We start from the raw sequence: 14,834 nt of genomic DNA on the forward strand, positions 1-14,834 counted from the left end.
TCTCCCGAGAGTGGCACCTAATCAACTCTATTCTGATGCCACAGTGAGAGACTGATTCTCGCGTCTGATACTGACAAACACACGCAGTATGATGAAGCTGGAGCTCGCATGGAGCCCACCTTCCTGCGTCTGTGTGTCATCAGTACATGTATTCATGTTCAGAGACACTCAGTGCCGAAAAAGCCAAGGATAATTGCATATTATTGTTCATCTTCGAGGTGTTTAGGAAGTCAAGCATCGGTATTGTTATTGCTCATAGTAATCTGAACAAGTTTGAAACATCAGCACCAGACAGGAAGAAAACACCTAGAAACAGCAACATCAGTGAGACAGAACAAATCTTGCTGTTGTTATATTTCATGGAAAGACTTCAGCCCCAAACCTACTGCAGAACATATGTGTGTGTGTGTGTGTGTGTGTGTGTGTGTGTGTGTGGATAAACAGCACACTAGAACCTCGAACCCAATGAGACGAGCAGAAACACACATCTACACCACAGGAGCAACGTTTGCACGCGATTGCATCAGAGACAATGATCAGACAAAACACAACCCCACAACAAAACAATGATAAAAGAGAGAAAACCCATTCAGCAGAACGGTGAGAGAGACAGAGGCTTTCTGGAGAGGAGGACAGACTGAATTCAGAGAACACTAGGAAAGGACTGACAGTCACAGATGGCACACAAACACACATGCGGTTTACAGAAGCGAGGATGAGGACTGGAGAGGGACTGGCTTTCTCAAATCCCCGTCCAGGAATCGTCAGCGTGATCACACTGCCACCTGCTGGAGACCTGCGGCGCTGCAGAATATACACCGTTTGGAGGAATTATAAACTCGAGCATGCAGTGACCAGTAGGCGTCCTTATTATTTGATAAATGTGCCATACAACCCTGCTTGACAAATGCTGTTCTTTCACTTACACTATGTGGAAGAGAGCAGCGTGAACATTTGGCTAAACATCTATTTAAGCACAGTTTTGTTTTTTCACTGATAAACATCATCTACACAAATAAACGTAAAATGATAACGGCTGATTTGTTTATTAAGTTTTTTCTACAGTTTATGTAGCTCAAACGGTCGAGCGAGCCGCTAGCAACACCAAGGTTATGGGTTTGATCCCCAGAAAATGCCTGCAGTGATAAAGTGTGTACATTTCTTACTGACAGTCTGTTTCTTATAGTAACTACATGAGCTGATATTGAATACTTGCTTCCTTATTTACTGCCTTATTGCCTTATTATATTTAATGATGTCTGCTACGAATGAAAATCCATCACTGTGCCATTAAAAACTGATTTCTAAAACAGTTTGTAACACCAAGTTAGGGATAATCTGGTCTATATTTACATAAAAAACTATTAAAAATAACTGCTAAGCACATTCAAAGGTCTCATTATGATCCTATTTCAGTAAGACAAGTCTTAATAATCAGAATAAAACAATTTTCATCGTTTTGTAATCATTAACTTTTTTGAATCCAAATGCAGGCATACCATTTACTTTACTAAATTATTAGTTAAGAATGAAAAATCAGAGTTGGTATTGTCTGTGGTTCATTCATCAGGCTGGAAAGAGAAGGTCAAGTGTTCCAAACGTGTGTTCAGAATAGATCACTCGCTCACTGAACACTGCACAGTACATACTACAGACTGAAACAGCATTCTAAAGGTAGTATGCGATGATACACTGTTGTCAGGTGATGCTGTTTATAAGTAGATTCCAGTTTTCATCTTAGTATTGAATGTTGTTCTGCGTTTTTAGCCATGTGTAAAGTGTAAACTGCTTATTTCTGAAAATCAAGTAGCTGGTGTGAAGCCTCCAGACAGATAAAAGAACATCAGCACACAGAGCACTGCAGGAATAGTGTGTGTGTGTGTGTGTGTGTGTGTTCAGTGGTGTTACACTGACATCTGCTGGTGGAGCTCATGATGACAGCTGCACTACAACACCATTCATCACACGATTATCACATGTTCAAGTTGAGCCCTTATCAAAACCAGATCAAAATGAATGTAATATGCACTCTTAATGAAACTATGGAAATGCAGAAAGGTTTGTGTGAGGGTTAGGCTATGATAGAGCAAAGATCATCATTATTAATGACTATTTAATGTGAAAGGTTAGTGCTGGGGTTTAAAGTCATGACAGAGCAAATATCATTAGCTCAGTATTAAAACAGAAGTCTGTCTGTGTGTGTGTGTGTGTGTGTGTGTGTGTGTGTGTGTGTGTGTTTAGATGTGACATCCGCTCCAGAGAAACATTTTAAATAAAGAAAGAAATTAAAAGTTTCATGTCAGACGCAGCTACAGGAACAGAGCGCATTAAAAGAGAAACAAACACGAGATGGAAATAAACTCATGATGTAGAGAACGTTTGCATGCTTGTGCTCATTATCAGTTCAAACGACTCAGAAACACAGACGTCTGTCGGTTCACCAATGAAATCTTCAGCTGCTTTGATATTAAGGATGAATACTTTAAGACACATTTATATTCATTGTTCACCAGAAACCTTGTTTTGACAGCATCTGTTTGACTGTATTTCTGTCAGCATAATAACAAAACAAACAGCTAATAAACGTAATAATATGAGCCTAGGTTACAGTAGCATGCTTTATTTAGCTTTGCATTGCTAAGCATGTCACATTTTACTGAGTGAATAGTCTTCAATAATTAAAGATTTAATAATTATTTAATTATCAGCATTTAAAAGTGGACGCTGAATCTCAGTTACTCTGGAACAGAGTGAAAGAATAAGAGCTCTATACAAAAGCCATTTAAAAATGAGCAAGAAGAAACTGATTTATTATTATTATTATTATTTTCCCACTACACTTAAAAACATATTAAATTATATTAAAATGTAAATATTTTCGTCAAGCAACTGAGACTAAAGTGTAAATATAAGAACGGCAACTCCTCTAAAACTTCAGAACCACAAATGAAGGATTAAACAGGATAGATCAAGGAAAACACATATTTTCTGTGCTCTTTTGACCCCTCATCAGAACTCTCTGTTTGAATAGGCGTGGAGGAGATGCAAACATCTTGATATCATTATAAGTGGACCTCAGAGAACAGTACAAAACAATAAAAAAGGCAGTTCACGACCACTTTAAATACAGTAAAGCTTAAAACAACTGCTGTTGCTGGAAATTATTGTGATGGAGAAAAAACAAAATAACACACTGCATCTATCTAACGCTAGAGGTGAATTAAAACAGATCATCAGTTTAATTATGATCAGGTCTAATGGCGCTATTAAGACCTATCAGATGTGCACGTGTGTGTGTGTGTGTGTGTGTGTGTGTGTGTTCTCAGCTATGTGATGAGAAACACTGATCTTGATTATAAATGTACAGTAAGTGAACAATGTATTATTTCATGTTTTTGCAGGACTCTATGTCAGTGCTGGAGTGAGTTAGACGTGAATTTGTGTGTTCAGTGTTTGTTCACTGGACTTACACTCGCTGCCGCCCGCAGGTTCACGCAGGTTCCATCTGGATCCTCACAACACGCTCCGAGCCAGACCGCACCTGAGACACACACACAGACGGACAGGCTACTGAGAACAGAAACACACACGTATCTGCCTGTCAGATCTTGAATCTCTTAGTTTCATCTCTGTAGTTATTTATCTGTCCATTTCTACATTCATTTCTTCATACGATTCATGTCTATCCTGTTGAAAAAACAGCATATACTGGTTAGGTATGATTTTAAGCATGGCATCTAGTTTAAGCTGGTTATCAGCTGGTTTAAGCTGGACCTTAGCTGGTTATAAGCTGGTCCTGAGCAGGAGCTAGTTGCTTAGGATCAGCACATGACCAGCTTAAACCAGCTGATAACCATTTTATAACCACCTCAGGACCAGCTTAAACCAGCTTATAACCAACTCGGGACCAGCTTAAACCAGCTGATAACCATCTTATAAACACCTCAGGACCATCTTTAACCAGCTTATAACCAACTCAGGACCAGCTTAAACCAGCTGATAACCAGCTTAAACCAGCTGATAACCAGCTCAGGACCAGCTTAAAACAGCTGATAACCAGTTCAGGATCATCTTAAACCAGCTGATAAACAGATCATAACTAATTCAGGACCACCTTAAACCAGCCCATGACAACTAAGGACCATCTTAAACCAGCTGATAACCATCTTATAAACACCTCAGGACCATCTTTAACCAGCTTATAACCAACTCAGGACCAGCTTAAACCAGCTGATAACCAGCTTAAACCAGCCGAAAACCAGCCTAGGACCAGCTTAAAACAACCGCAAAACAAAAAAGCTCAGGACCAGCTTAAGCCAGTTTATAACCAACTCAGGACCATCTTAAACCAGCTGATAACCAGCTCATGGCCAGTTTAAAACAGCTGATAACCAGTTCAGGATCATCTTAAATCAGGCTGATTACCAGCTCATAACAAGCTCAGGACCAGCTTAAACCATCTGATTACCAGCTTATAACAAGCTCAGGACCAGCTTAAACCAGCTTATAACCAACTCAGGACCAGCTTAAACCAGCTGATTACCAGCTCATAACAAGCTCAGGACCAGCTTAAACCATCTGATTACCAGCTTATAACAAGCTCAGGACCAGCTTAAACCAGCTGATTACCAGTTTATAACAAGCTCAGGACCAGCTGATAACCATCTGATTACCAGCTTATAAAAAGCTCAGGACCAGCTTAAGCCAGTTTATAACCAACTCAGGACCATCTTAAACCAGCTGATAACCAGCTCATGGCCAGTTTAAAACAGCTGATAACCAGTTCAGGATCATCTTAAATCAGCTGAATAACCAGCTCATAACAAGCTCAGGACCAGCTTAAACCATCTGATTACCAGCTTATAACAAGCTCAGGACCATCTTAAACCAGCTGATTACCAGTTTATAACAAGCTCAGGACCAGCTTAAACCAGCTGATTACCAGCTTATAACAAGCTCAGGACCATCTTAAACCAGCTTATAACCAACTCAGGACCAGCTTAAACCAGCTGATAACCAGCTTATAAAAAGCTCAGGACCAGCTTAAACCAGCTGATAACCAACTCAGGACCAGCTTAAACCAGCTGATAACCATCTTATAACAAGCACAGGACCAGCTTAATCCAGTTTATAACCAACTCAGGACCAGCTTAAACCATCTGATTACCAGCTTATAAAAAGCTCAGGACCAGCTTAAGCCAGTTTATAACCAACTCAGGACCATCTTAAACCAGCTGATAACCAGCTCATGGCCAGTTTAAAACAGCTGATAACCAGTTCAGGATCATCTTAAATCAGCTGAATAACCAGCTCATAACTAACTCAGGACCAGCTTAAACCAGCCCATGACCAACTAAAGACCAGCTTAAACCAGCTGATAACCAGCTCTGGACCAGCTGATAACCATTTTAAACCAGCTGGTAACCAGCTCTGGACCAGTTTAAAACAGCTGATAACCAGTTCATAACTAACTCAGGGCCATCTTAAACCAGCTGATAACCAGCTCTGGACCAGTTTAAACCAGCTGCCATGTTTCAGAACATAATGTATGATGAACATGTTTTTAATTCAATTATTTAACTTTTGTGTTAATGAGTTTTATCAGTATAATTCTGCTGGACTGAGTTCACAAACAGCTTATGCAGTGTGTTTCCTGTTTATAGTCATATTTGTGACACAGACAGTCGATGAACTTACAGTTATTTTAGTTATCCTTAAACGCAGGATGTTTGTGTGCGTGTTATTTATCTACATACTTATTTTTTTCTTGAGTGTAATATTAGTGTAAATGAAGGTGTTTTAAATGTATTTATTTTGGTTTTAAGCGAATAACTGTATGTTTATTATGATACCATAACATAACATAATACATAATATACATGTATATATAACAATGTGTCTGCGCACACATTAAGTAGGACACGGCAAGAGATTATTTAGTACTTTACTGAAAATGATGTGATACGATTATTTCATAAACATACATTATATGTGACGTTTTGTTTTTCAGGTTGTAAATGGTCATTCAAGCATATAAACACATGTTTAATGATCTCTGCTCCAGCATACAGACTTCAAAAGACTACACTCTAAAAATGCAGGGTATTTTTTTTTCTACGCAAACACTGGGTTGAGTCTATTGCATCATTTTATTGGTTTATTTTTGATTATTTTGTTTTTGTGTTGCACAGTGTAGTTCCATAAAGATGTATCCATAAAGATACTGAATCTAATTACTTTGAATGTCAAAATACTGTATATCATCAGAACTGTGCTCTGTCTTTTATGTGTAGGTGATAAGGAGTCAATCAAAGCAGTTTCAGTGGCTGTACAAAGCATGTGAATGTTTAATTAGGCCATTCAGTTTATTATTGCTCATTTGTTTGTTGATAAACAATCGGTCTTTATATTCCAACACTGCGTCGCTCTGCACTCTATAGCTTTAGCAGTGCAATCTTGGGTTTAACCCTGGTGTTAACCCTGCCCCAGAGCTATCGGGGGTTAAGCAGACAATAAACCAGAGGTTAAATGCAGTGGGAAAACCCCAAGCAACACACCACGATGTTCTGCCTAGTCAAGAGTTATAGGCCTTATCGCTTGAACCAAATATTGGAAGTCAAATATTAATTTATGCCACACAACCATCAATCTAACATTAGTGAACGTGCTGGGTTCACGCTGCACTTTTTTTTTTAAGTGTTTTAAATCACATTCTATATTTTGGAGCTGAAAATATGATTTCCCCAAGCTAGAGCCATGATACACAATTTCCAGCATCAGATGCATTTGGATTTCAGTCTTACCGTTCATGAAACCCTCGTCATCTGAGCTGTCTCCGGCCAGAGGAATGAAAGAATAAAACTCCTCAGAATCTCACCTGGAAGACAAGAACAAAACAGAAACGTGTTACATGTCAGTAAAAGTGACATCTGATGATACATTATCCACTGTTTTCAAAAACACAATAAATTCACAATTAAAATCATTTCTCACAATTGCTAGTTCAAGATAACGTCTTCAGTAGGCTGTTTGATTTGAGTCATTTTCATCAGTACCACAATCGTTCTTACATTATATTTTAAACTATGTATTATGTTGCAGTGAACCGGAGAGTAATAATTTTTTTGTTGGATTTGCCAAAGCCTATTTTTCCTTACATTTGGCTTGGCACATGTTGATTTTGGACTTGCTTGTGTGCTGTTGTTTGCACTTATTCTCATCAAAGCAGGTCCATGTCCTAAATCACATCTAATCATCCCAACCCAACACCCTTGAGTTTCCTGCCATCCCGCGCAGCCTCATCTTTAATCACATCATATTCAATGCGCTACCCTGAAGTGTAAACAAGTGTGCTTCATTACAGTAGTTTGTCTGTGCACATGACAGCTGATGATTGACTGACTGATTGCTTGACTGATTAGATTCGGGAGCTTCTCACACCGTCAGACCTGAGCAATTGGTCTCCAAGGACAATGAGATAAAACAGCATTAAATAAAGTCCTTTCCACACTCTCGTTCTGTTTTCTCATGTGAGTCCCCGGAGCTTAGCATTTTATTTAGATTCACGGCTAATTATGCGGACGGATCTGTTTACTCTTCAGATCAAAGTTTCTCCCCTCTGTGTTATTCACAGATCTAAACAGTCCTTTTATTAGCACGGCCAACAAAGACTTTAGCACCGCCCTCTTAGAAAACTCATTAATTAGTGTGCATAACGAGTTTAGTGATTTAGAGTTAAATCTGCCATGCTAACGGACTCCTGTCTAAAGTAATTCCTCCTCAGATTTTGAATCGAGTAAATATACACATCTCACTAGATGTACACACAAATAAATAGTTTTTTTTGATCATATGATGTGTAATACTGTCAAAAAAGATTACACAAATGTTAATTTTCCACACATTCCCACAAAGTTTACACCGTTTACAGATAAAATACAAATAAACAAATCAGTTAGTTTAAAGGTGTATGAGTGCAAAATATTTATATTTTTAGATGATAAAGTATATCAATTACTATAAATATATCATTTTCTAGTTAATGATACTTTTGTATATATCAAATGTCACACTTCTTTTCTCAAAATACAATGAAGCAATGAAAACTAACCCCATTCAGCCCTGATGAATCACCCGCTGCGAGCATGAACAAGAGAAAGAGAAACGGACCTAATACAGAGCTTTGTGGCATATCATAATTTACCACTGTAAGTTCAGATATTTGTGCATTTATACAAACAGAGTGGATGGGCAGGACAGGTGAGAGATGCATTCCTATTTTTTAAGTCATGCAGACTTTTAAAAACAAAATAATTCATTGATATAGTAGTAAGGAATGTTACATTTCCTTGACAATATTTTATCAGTGATATGCATGACCGATATTTCCATCTGATACATCACTGTACCTTAGTACTGCCTCTGTGGGTTTTTTATTTGTAAAGCAATTTGGAGAAGTGTAATAAGTGCAGTGTCATCTGAAGAAGTCTTTTAGAGATGCTTTGTCTTTGACCAGAAACACCTCGCATCTGGTTCAGTTTTGTAACCACTCGCTTTTTGAAAAGTACAGCACATGGAGGTAACGATATTTCATTTCACAACAACCAAATGGTTGCAGAATTCATCCCCAGCTGTTATTTTCTCTCTCTCTCTTCAGATCTCTGTGTTGAGTGGAAACTCTTTGATGGTGAATCTTTTCTGTCCTCAAACGATTCACTTTTGTGTGCTAATTTTGGCCCTGCTACTAATTAACAGCTCTGTGCTGAAGAGTTTGAGCATGCAGCCGCACAAACTGTTCCCTGCCTTGTGCGTTTGTGTGTGTACCTGCCCACACACACGCACGCGCATGTTTGACACCATTCTGTCAGAGCGCTGTAAGAGCGAAGCTCACTGTTTCTCAAACGAGCAGAGCACAAACGAACCAACAGGAAACAGTTTCCATCACGGAATAATTTCAAACTGTCTTTCTCTCTCTCTTCCTGTCTGTCTGTCTTCAGAAACAGCTGTCTGAGTGTCGTTCGGCTGTCTGGTCCCTGCCGTGACGGTTCCTGACTGCTGAAAAGCTCTTGGTTAATTAACGTGTTCTGTATTAATTCAGACATCCACACAGAGTCATTATTCACAGGAGATGTGTTATACATTTACACTGTACTTGGTGTCTCTGTAATTTAACTACATTTCGAGAGTTTCCAGCGGCAGCGGTGTGTGTGTGTGTGTGTTCAGCTCGTGGCTGCATCTCCCTGTGTCTATGTTTAGTGTGAGTGCGTTTGGAGTCTGCAGGATGTTTATTTGAGATGAAATCGAGAGCAGGTGACAGTGAGCGTGTGGGACGATCTCACGGGACTCAATGTGACGCGTGCGACTGCTGATACGCTAAAGCTCCAGTCACTGCTGAGATCTCACACTGGCAGTGTTCATCTGTCTACCTGCATTATCTGCCTGTCTTTCTTTTCTTTCTATCTATCTATCTATCTATCTATCTATCTATCTATCTATCTATCTATCTATCTATCTATCTATCTATCTATTGTTCTATCGTTCTATCGATCGTTCTATCTATCTATTGTTCTATCTATCTATCGGTCGTTCTGTAGTTCTGTCTATCTTTCTTCATGGATGAATGGGGTAAAATTGGTAGAAGGGCATTTTTAGGTCATGCAAATGTAGTAGAGCTCCACTGTGCCCTTACACACACACACACACACACACACAAAGCTCATTGTAAGTGAATTAATTTGGTGATCTCTCGCTGTGTTTAAGTGGGGCAGACAGCAGGGGAGGAGAAAAGAGCAATATTCATAAATCGACCACAGAACGACAGACAGGAGAGAGAGACAGCTGGAGGAAATATGGCCAAAAATGGAAATAATGGTCTACATAAAAAGAGGGAAAAGATGAATTAAAGAGCGGGGCGTGTGAAAGAGCAGATGAAGCGAGAGAATGAAGAGGCTGTGTGAGAGATTCACAGATGTGCCGCTAGTGTGCGCTGTTCAACCGGTAATGACACACAGATCCTGACCCAGATACACACACACACACACACACACACACACACAGAGTGCTGCGACCCCAAGAGCATTATGGGAATTGTAGTTATCATGCATTGAACCGATTGAGCTGATTGTCTGTCTCTGTTACAGGTACGAACTGCAAGATTACATCATCAGATAAACCAACACAACGAATATCGCTCAAACACACACTGAAAACATTACAGACAGATGGATAAGACGGTGATTTAAAAGACAAACGTCTCTGAGGCTCACAGCAATGTTCTGGGAACAAACATCAAACCTGAGCCGTGTAGTGAACGACACCTGTCTCACACACACTGTAAACCCTGAAAGAAGCTGAAACGTGTCTCCGTTCGGCCTTCAGCAGCTCACTGTGTGTCTGTGTGTGTGTGCATGTTTGTTTATGTTCTTATTAAGGCTCTATTTTGAGAGTGTAATATATTCTGCGTCTCCAGAGCTTTTCCTGTTTCCAGCCGAATTTCACTCAAGCACACCATTATCTTCCAGAGCTGCAACTCAATAACTAAACACACTTTCAGACAGTGTGTGTGTGTGTGTGTCGTACATCAGACGAGCTGCAGTCATAACGCCGAAGGTTTGAAGATGTCGAAGTCATATAAATAAAGCGAGAGTGTTCAGGTGTTTGAAATGAAATTCAAATCACGGTTTATGCATGAAATAATAAGTGTGGACTTTAAACACGTCTAAAAATAGAGGAGAGATGTGACTCCCCGTCTGTCGCACACAGAGACAGCTCTGCAGCCTGACGCAAGACAGACAGATTCACGGTATGAATACAGATTGAAATGATGAAAACTTTCTGAAATCACTTAGGCTTAAGTGGACAAATATACGACTGTTAAACACTACTGTAAGATCTTCAGAAACTCATTTAGTGCACAAAGGATGCGTTTCCTTTCATTCACAATTTTCTCTCAGTTGAACTTCAATAATCGGAACGAGATTTGAAAAAAACATTATCATACTTCACACGCTCTGAAGAGTTTTATTGGTCATTATAATGAGCTTTCAGAGCCTTCCACAAAATCTCAAATTTAAGAGAAAAAAACCCTCACTTTAACTACAAAAAATAGAGTCTAAAGCTCCGCCCCCTGTTATAGGCCCCGCCTCTGCCATAAATACAGCCGTATGTGCCACTCTCGGGTATTTTCTTAAATGTACTAACTAAACTAACTAAACTAAAATGAGAAATGTTGGCAACTAGCTGATTTTATTTTTCAAGTAATGGTTTTTATGGTTTTCAGTGGTTCATGTTAAATATTTTATGGTTTACTTTAGTTAACTATAATAACCTTATATATTATGCATACAAAACCTGCTCATTTGCTCAACTTTTTTGCAGTAAATAACAATGTGTTATTCACACAAGCAGCACTTTACTGTGTTTTACACATAAATCCACCACTTGCATCACCAGAATGCTTGCTTTCACACAGCTCTGTTCTCATCGCAGGTCTCTTTTCACATTGTGCTATTGGGCTCTAAACCGCGTCAGTATCACTGTGCAGCAGCTGGTTAGCACTGTAACTAGATAACCACTGAGGACGAGAGGACAGAGAAGTGAGTGCTCTTGACTTCAGCGGTTTGTTTGTATTTTGGTCTACCCGCTCTGGCCAAACTTTGATTTTCACAAAACTTCTAGTTTGCAATCATTCAAAAACTGGAATTTCTGGAAATTTCTGCTCTGGAAAAGAGCAGCACAGACATGGATTTGGTGAATTCTGGAATGTTTTGTGGTCATCTGTTGACACAAATCAGTCTGATATTGTCAACATTTCAAAATATGAATTTGAAAAGTCCTCATATAAGCAAGCTGTCAACCCCTCACTGAGCAATAACTCATTTTAGCTCTTTATGAACATGCATTGACATTTCAGCTTGTCCTTGTGTAAATATCAAGTTAAAATGAATAAAGGTTGTATCTGAGTTTGACCAGATTTAGAAGATACTTGCTTAAAATACAACACATGCATAGATAGTCATTTTTCAAAAGTGTCACAGTTCAGAAGGTTCTGCAGGAGAGGAATGACCCAGAAACAAAGACTTAAATTAGTCAGCCGGAGAGCAGAAACTCGCTGCCTTGATCTAACGATCAGAAGTGATTTCAAACGAGGAAAACCCAATGCAGTCTGCACATGTAAAATATTAGAGAAAAAGTGTTTTTATTTTAGGCTAATGAGGAAAATAAAGTGGAACTAGGAAATAGGAACGGCGTGGATCGGACAGCTTTGTCCATACAGACACCGCCCTGAAACGAATCGCCAGAGCTAACAGAACTGATATTTCAACCCAGTGTCCGATTCACACATGATCTGTGAACGGGAGAAGGCTGTACTTGGAGTGTCACTGTTGGAGAATCGGTTGTGTGGGCCTTCGGTAAAACACTGCACACTGTGCGTTCACCAGCAGGTGCAGAAACGACCTGATCTGAAAGTTAGAGACAAAGACAACAGCACTGGAGCACTTGGAAAACACTGAAAACACAAGCGATGAGGACAGCAGCTGCGTCTCAAGGATTAGAGATACATCTGAATAAAGTCACTCCATAAACATTCACCTTCATTTGTCCCACACACACACACACTCTCTCGGTTTTATTTCCTGCTCTGCTGCTTGTTCTCTTTTCTTTTCATGTCCTCCTCGTCTCCGTCTGTTTATCTGTCAGATCGTCTCAACAGCTCCCCAATTAGTTAACAGGGAAAAGCTGACTGGTTTGAGACTTTCAAACTCAACGACCAAAATGAAATCTGCAATTCAAATGCAAGGAGGCTTAACGAAAGAAAGAGATGGATGGATGGATGGTGTTTAATGCTTTCAGATCATGAGCGTCGAGGTTCAGATCCTCAGGAGTGAATCATTATTGATTGTGAACTAAGTGAAGTTTCTGTGTTTATTAGCCGCCGTTGTGCCTGATCTCTGCCTCGCATCGCTTTGCTCTCCACACAAGCACAGCTCTCTTTGTTGTTTCCGGCAGATTTGTCTCGATCGGTTGTAGTTTTGCTCTGCTGAGTTTATGTTCTGTATGTCCGTCCTCTGTCTCTGATTAGTGCTGAGAGAAGACACATTACAAACCACAGCTTTACGACATGATGCAGACGTGCTGGTAACAATCCTCATTCTGTATTTAGCGAAATCATTCCCACCATTTAGATAGATGTTTAAATGCACATCTATATTGCGTCTAAACATCTTCTCATCTGAAAGCTCATGCCGCGACCACACGTTGACTAAGTGAGTTTTCAGGAGTTTGTTGGTAAACGGTTCAGCTGTGAGAGTTTTGTGAGAATCGATATTTCTCAAAGGAGCCAGTTCGATCGAAAGAGCGAGTGAGTTACGTTATTTTCTCCTTTAATCTCTCTTTTAGACCTCGGCTAATCTCTCTCAGGTGAGCGTGCTGATGTTAGCAGGTCCCGTCAATGTTTCAGCTCTTTTTCTTCTGGAGATTCAATTAGTTAGTCCTCATCTGATCAGAAACCCCTGGCAGCAGAACCGAGCGAACGAGAGCGACGATGGCAGATTTCTACTTTAGGGATCTGACTCCAGCTATGGAGATGAATGGGAATGCTAATCTCCAGGTGTTACGGACCTTCTCGTGTCCATCGGCACAGCAGACTCCCATTACAGGGACGCATAAAAACACAACATATGCTGGGGACCATCAACACTGAGACGTCTCATCAGCATTTTTCATCTGACTGCAGGTCATCGGTTGACTCATATGTGTCGAGCACATTTTGGGCCATTTTTCATTTTTGGAAGAACTACTCCTTTAAAATTATGCAGTAAAGATATAAACTAAACAACACGAAAAAATCCAACACAAAACATGCGGGGAAACATGTGGTTCATATCTGTCTCTTGTTTTTAACATATACTACCATAGGGTTTTACAGTGTTTCTCAGGTTTTAGGAATCTGCTATGAACTGAAACAGTCGAGATTTAACTAAATGGTCCTCTCTTTTTTCACAACTACTGCAAAAATCCTCCATTGTAGCCTTTGAAGTTCCCTGAAAGTTTCTGCACTATCCAGTAAATCCACAGAGAAACGTGCAGTTCCAGGAATGAACGCGGTGTCACGCCTCCTGATACAGCGGAGGAACACGAGCGGATCACACCATAAATCAACCGCTCGACCCTCCTGACGCATCTGAACCAACATGATCAGACCAGAGCCGGTTCTGTCAGCATCCATTACCTGACAACTGATCTCATAAAATCTTCAACTACCGTGCAGGTTTTTTTAAAGCCTAATTTTGTCTTATTTTGTGGTTTGTCTGTGTTAAGCATCAGTTGAGAGAGGTTTATGTGAGGTATGAGCTTCTCACAGGCCAGGAGGACTGCTGATGGCAGAAGGAGAGCATGAGACACACTTTAAGAGCTTTCTGTTCAGCAGTCATTTGCTGCTAATCACACACTAGACGTGTCAATCACAAGATCATTCTGCTCCATCGCTGCAGAAGCCTTCACTTCTGACAAACACACACACGTACAGCAACAGGAGAGACGATGCAGCTCTACAAACCCTTCATCACACACAGCAAGACACCTGAAGACTGATCGGAAGGATGGATAGAGAGAATTCAGCGATCTGATATCAGCAAACTGTTTCCAGCAAGTTAATTTTATTAAATAAACAGAGTACTATTTTGTGAATGCTGTACTCACAGATGTCTATTTGGTTCAATTGAGCAAGAGAACTGGAATCAAACAGTAATTGCCTTGCCTGGCAGATGCTAGATGAGAGAGAGAGAGAGAGAGAGAGAGAGAGAGAGAGAGAGAGAGAGAGAGAGAGAGAGAGA

At 39.9% G+C, this 14,834-nt stretch overlaps 1 protein-coding gene across 9 annotated transcripts in view; it reads right to left on the bottom strand.

Annotated features, from left to right (window-relative positions):
• Positions 1-14,834, bottom strand: part of LOC107564123 (receptor-type tyrosine-protein phosphatase delta-like) — a 286,174-nt gene that overhangs the window by 195,544 nt on the left and 75,796 nt on the right. For all 9 annotated transcript variants that reach the window (XM_016249124.1, XM_016249129.1, XM_016249126.1 and 6 more), the window contains exons 4-5: positions 6,804-6,877; positions 3,471-3,541 (exon numbers count right to left, since the gene is read on the bottom strand). The gene's annotated coding sequence lies outside the window, so the exon portion shown is untranslated. The remainder of the gene's footprint in view (positions 1-3,470; positions 3,542-6,803; positions 6,878-14,834) is intronic.

The sequence above is a fragment of the Sinocyclocheilus grahami genome, unplaced genomic scaffold (genome assembly GCF_001515645.1).
Source record: "Sinocyclocheilus grahami isolate Dianchi unplaced genomic scaffold, SAMN03320097.WGS_v1.1 scaffold912.1, whole genome shotgun sequence".
Classification (NCBI taxonomy): domain Eukaryota; kingdom Metazoa; phylum Chordata; class Actinopteri; order Cypriniformes; family Cyprinidae; genus Sinocyclocheilus; species Sinocyclocheilus grahami.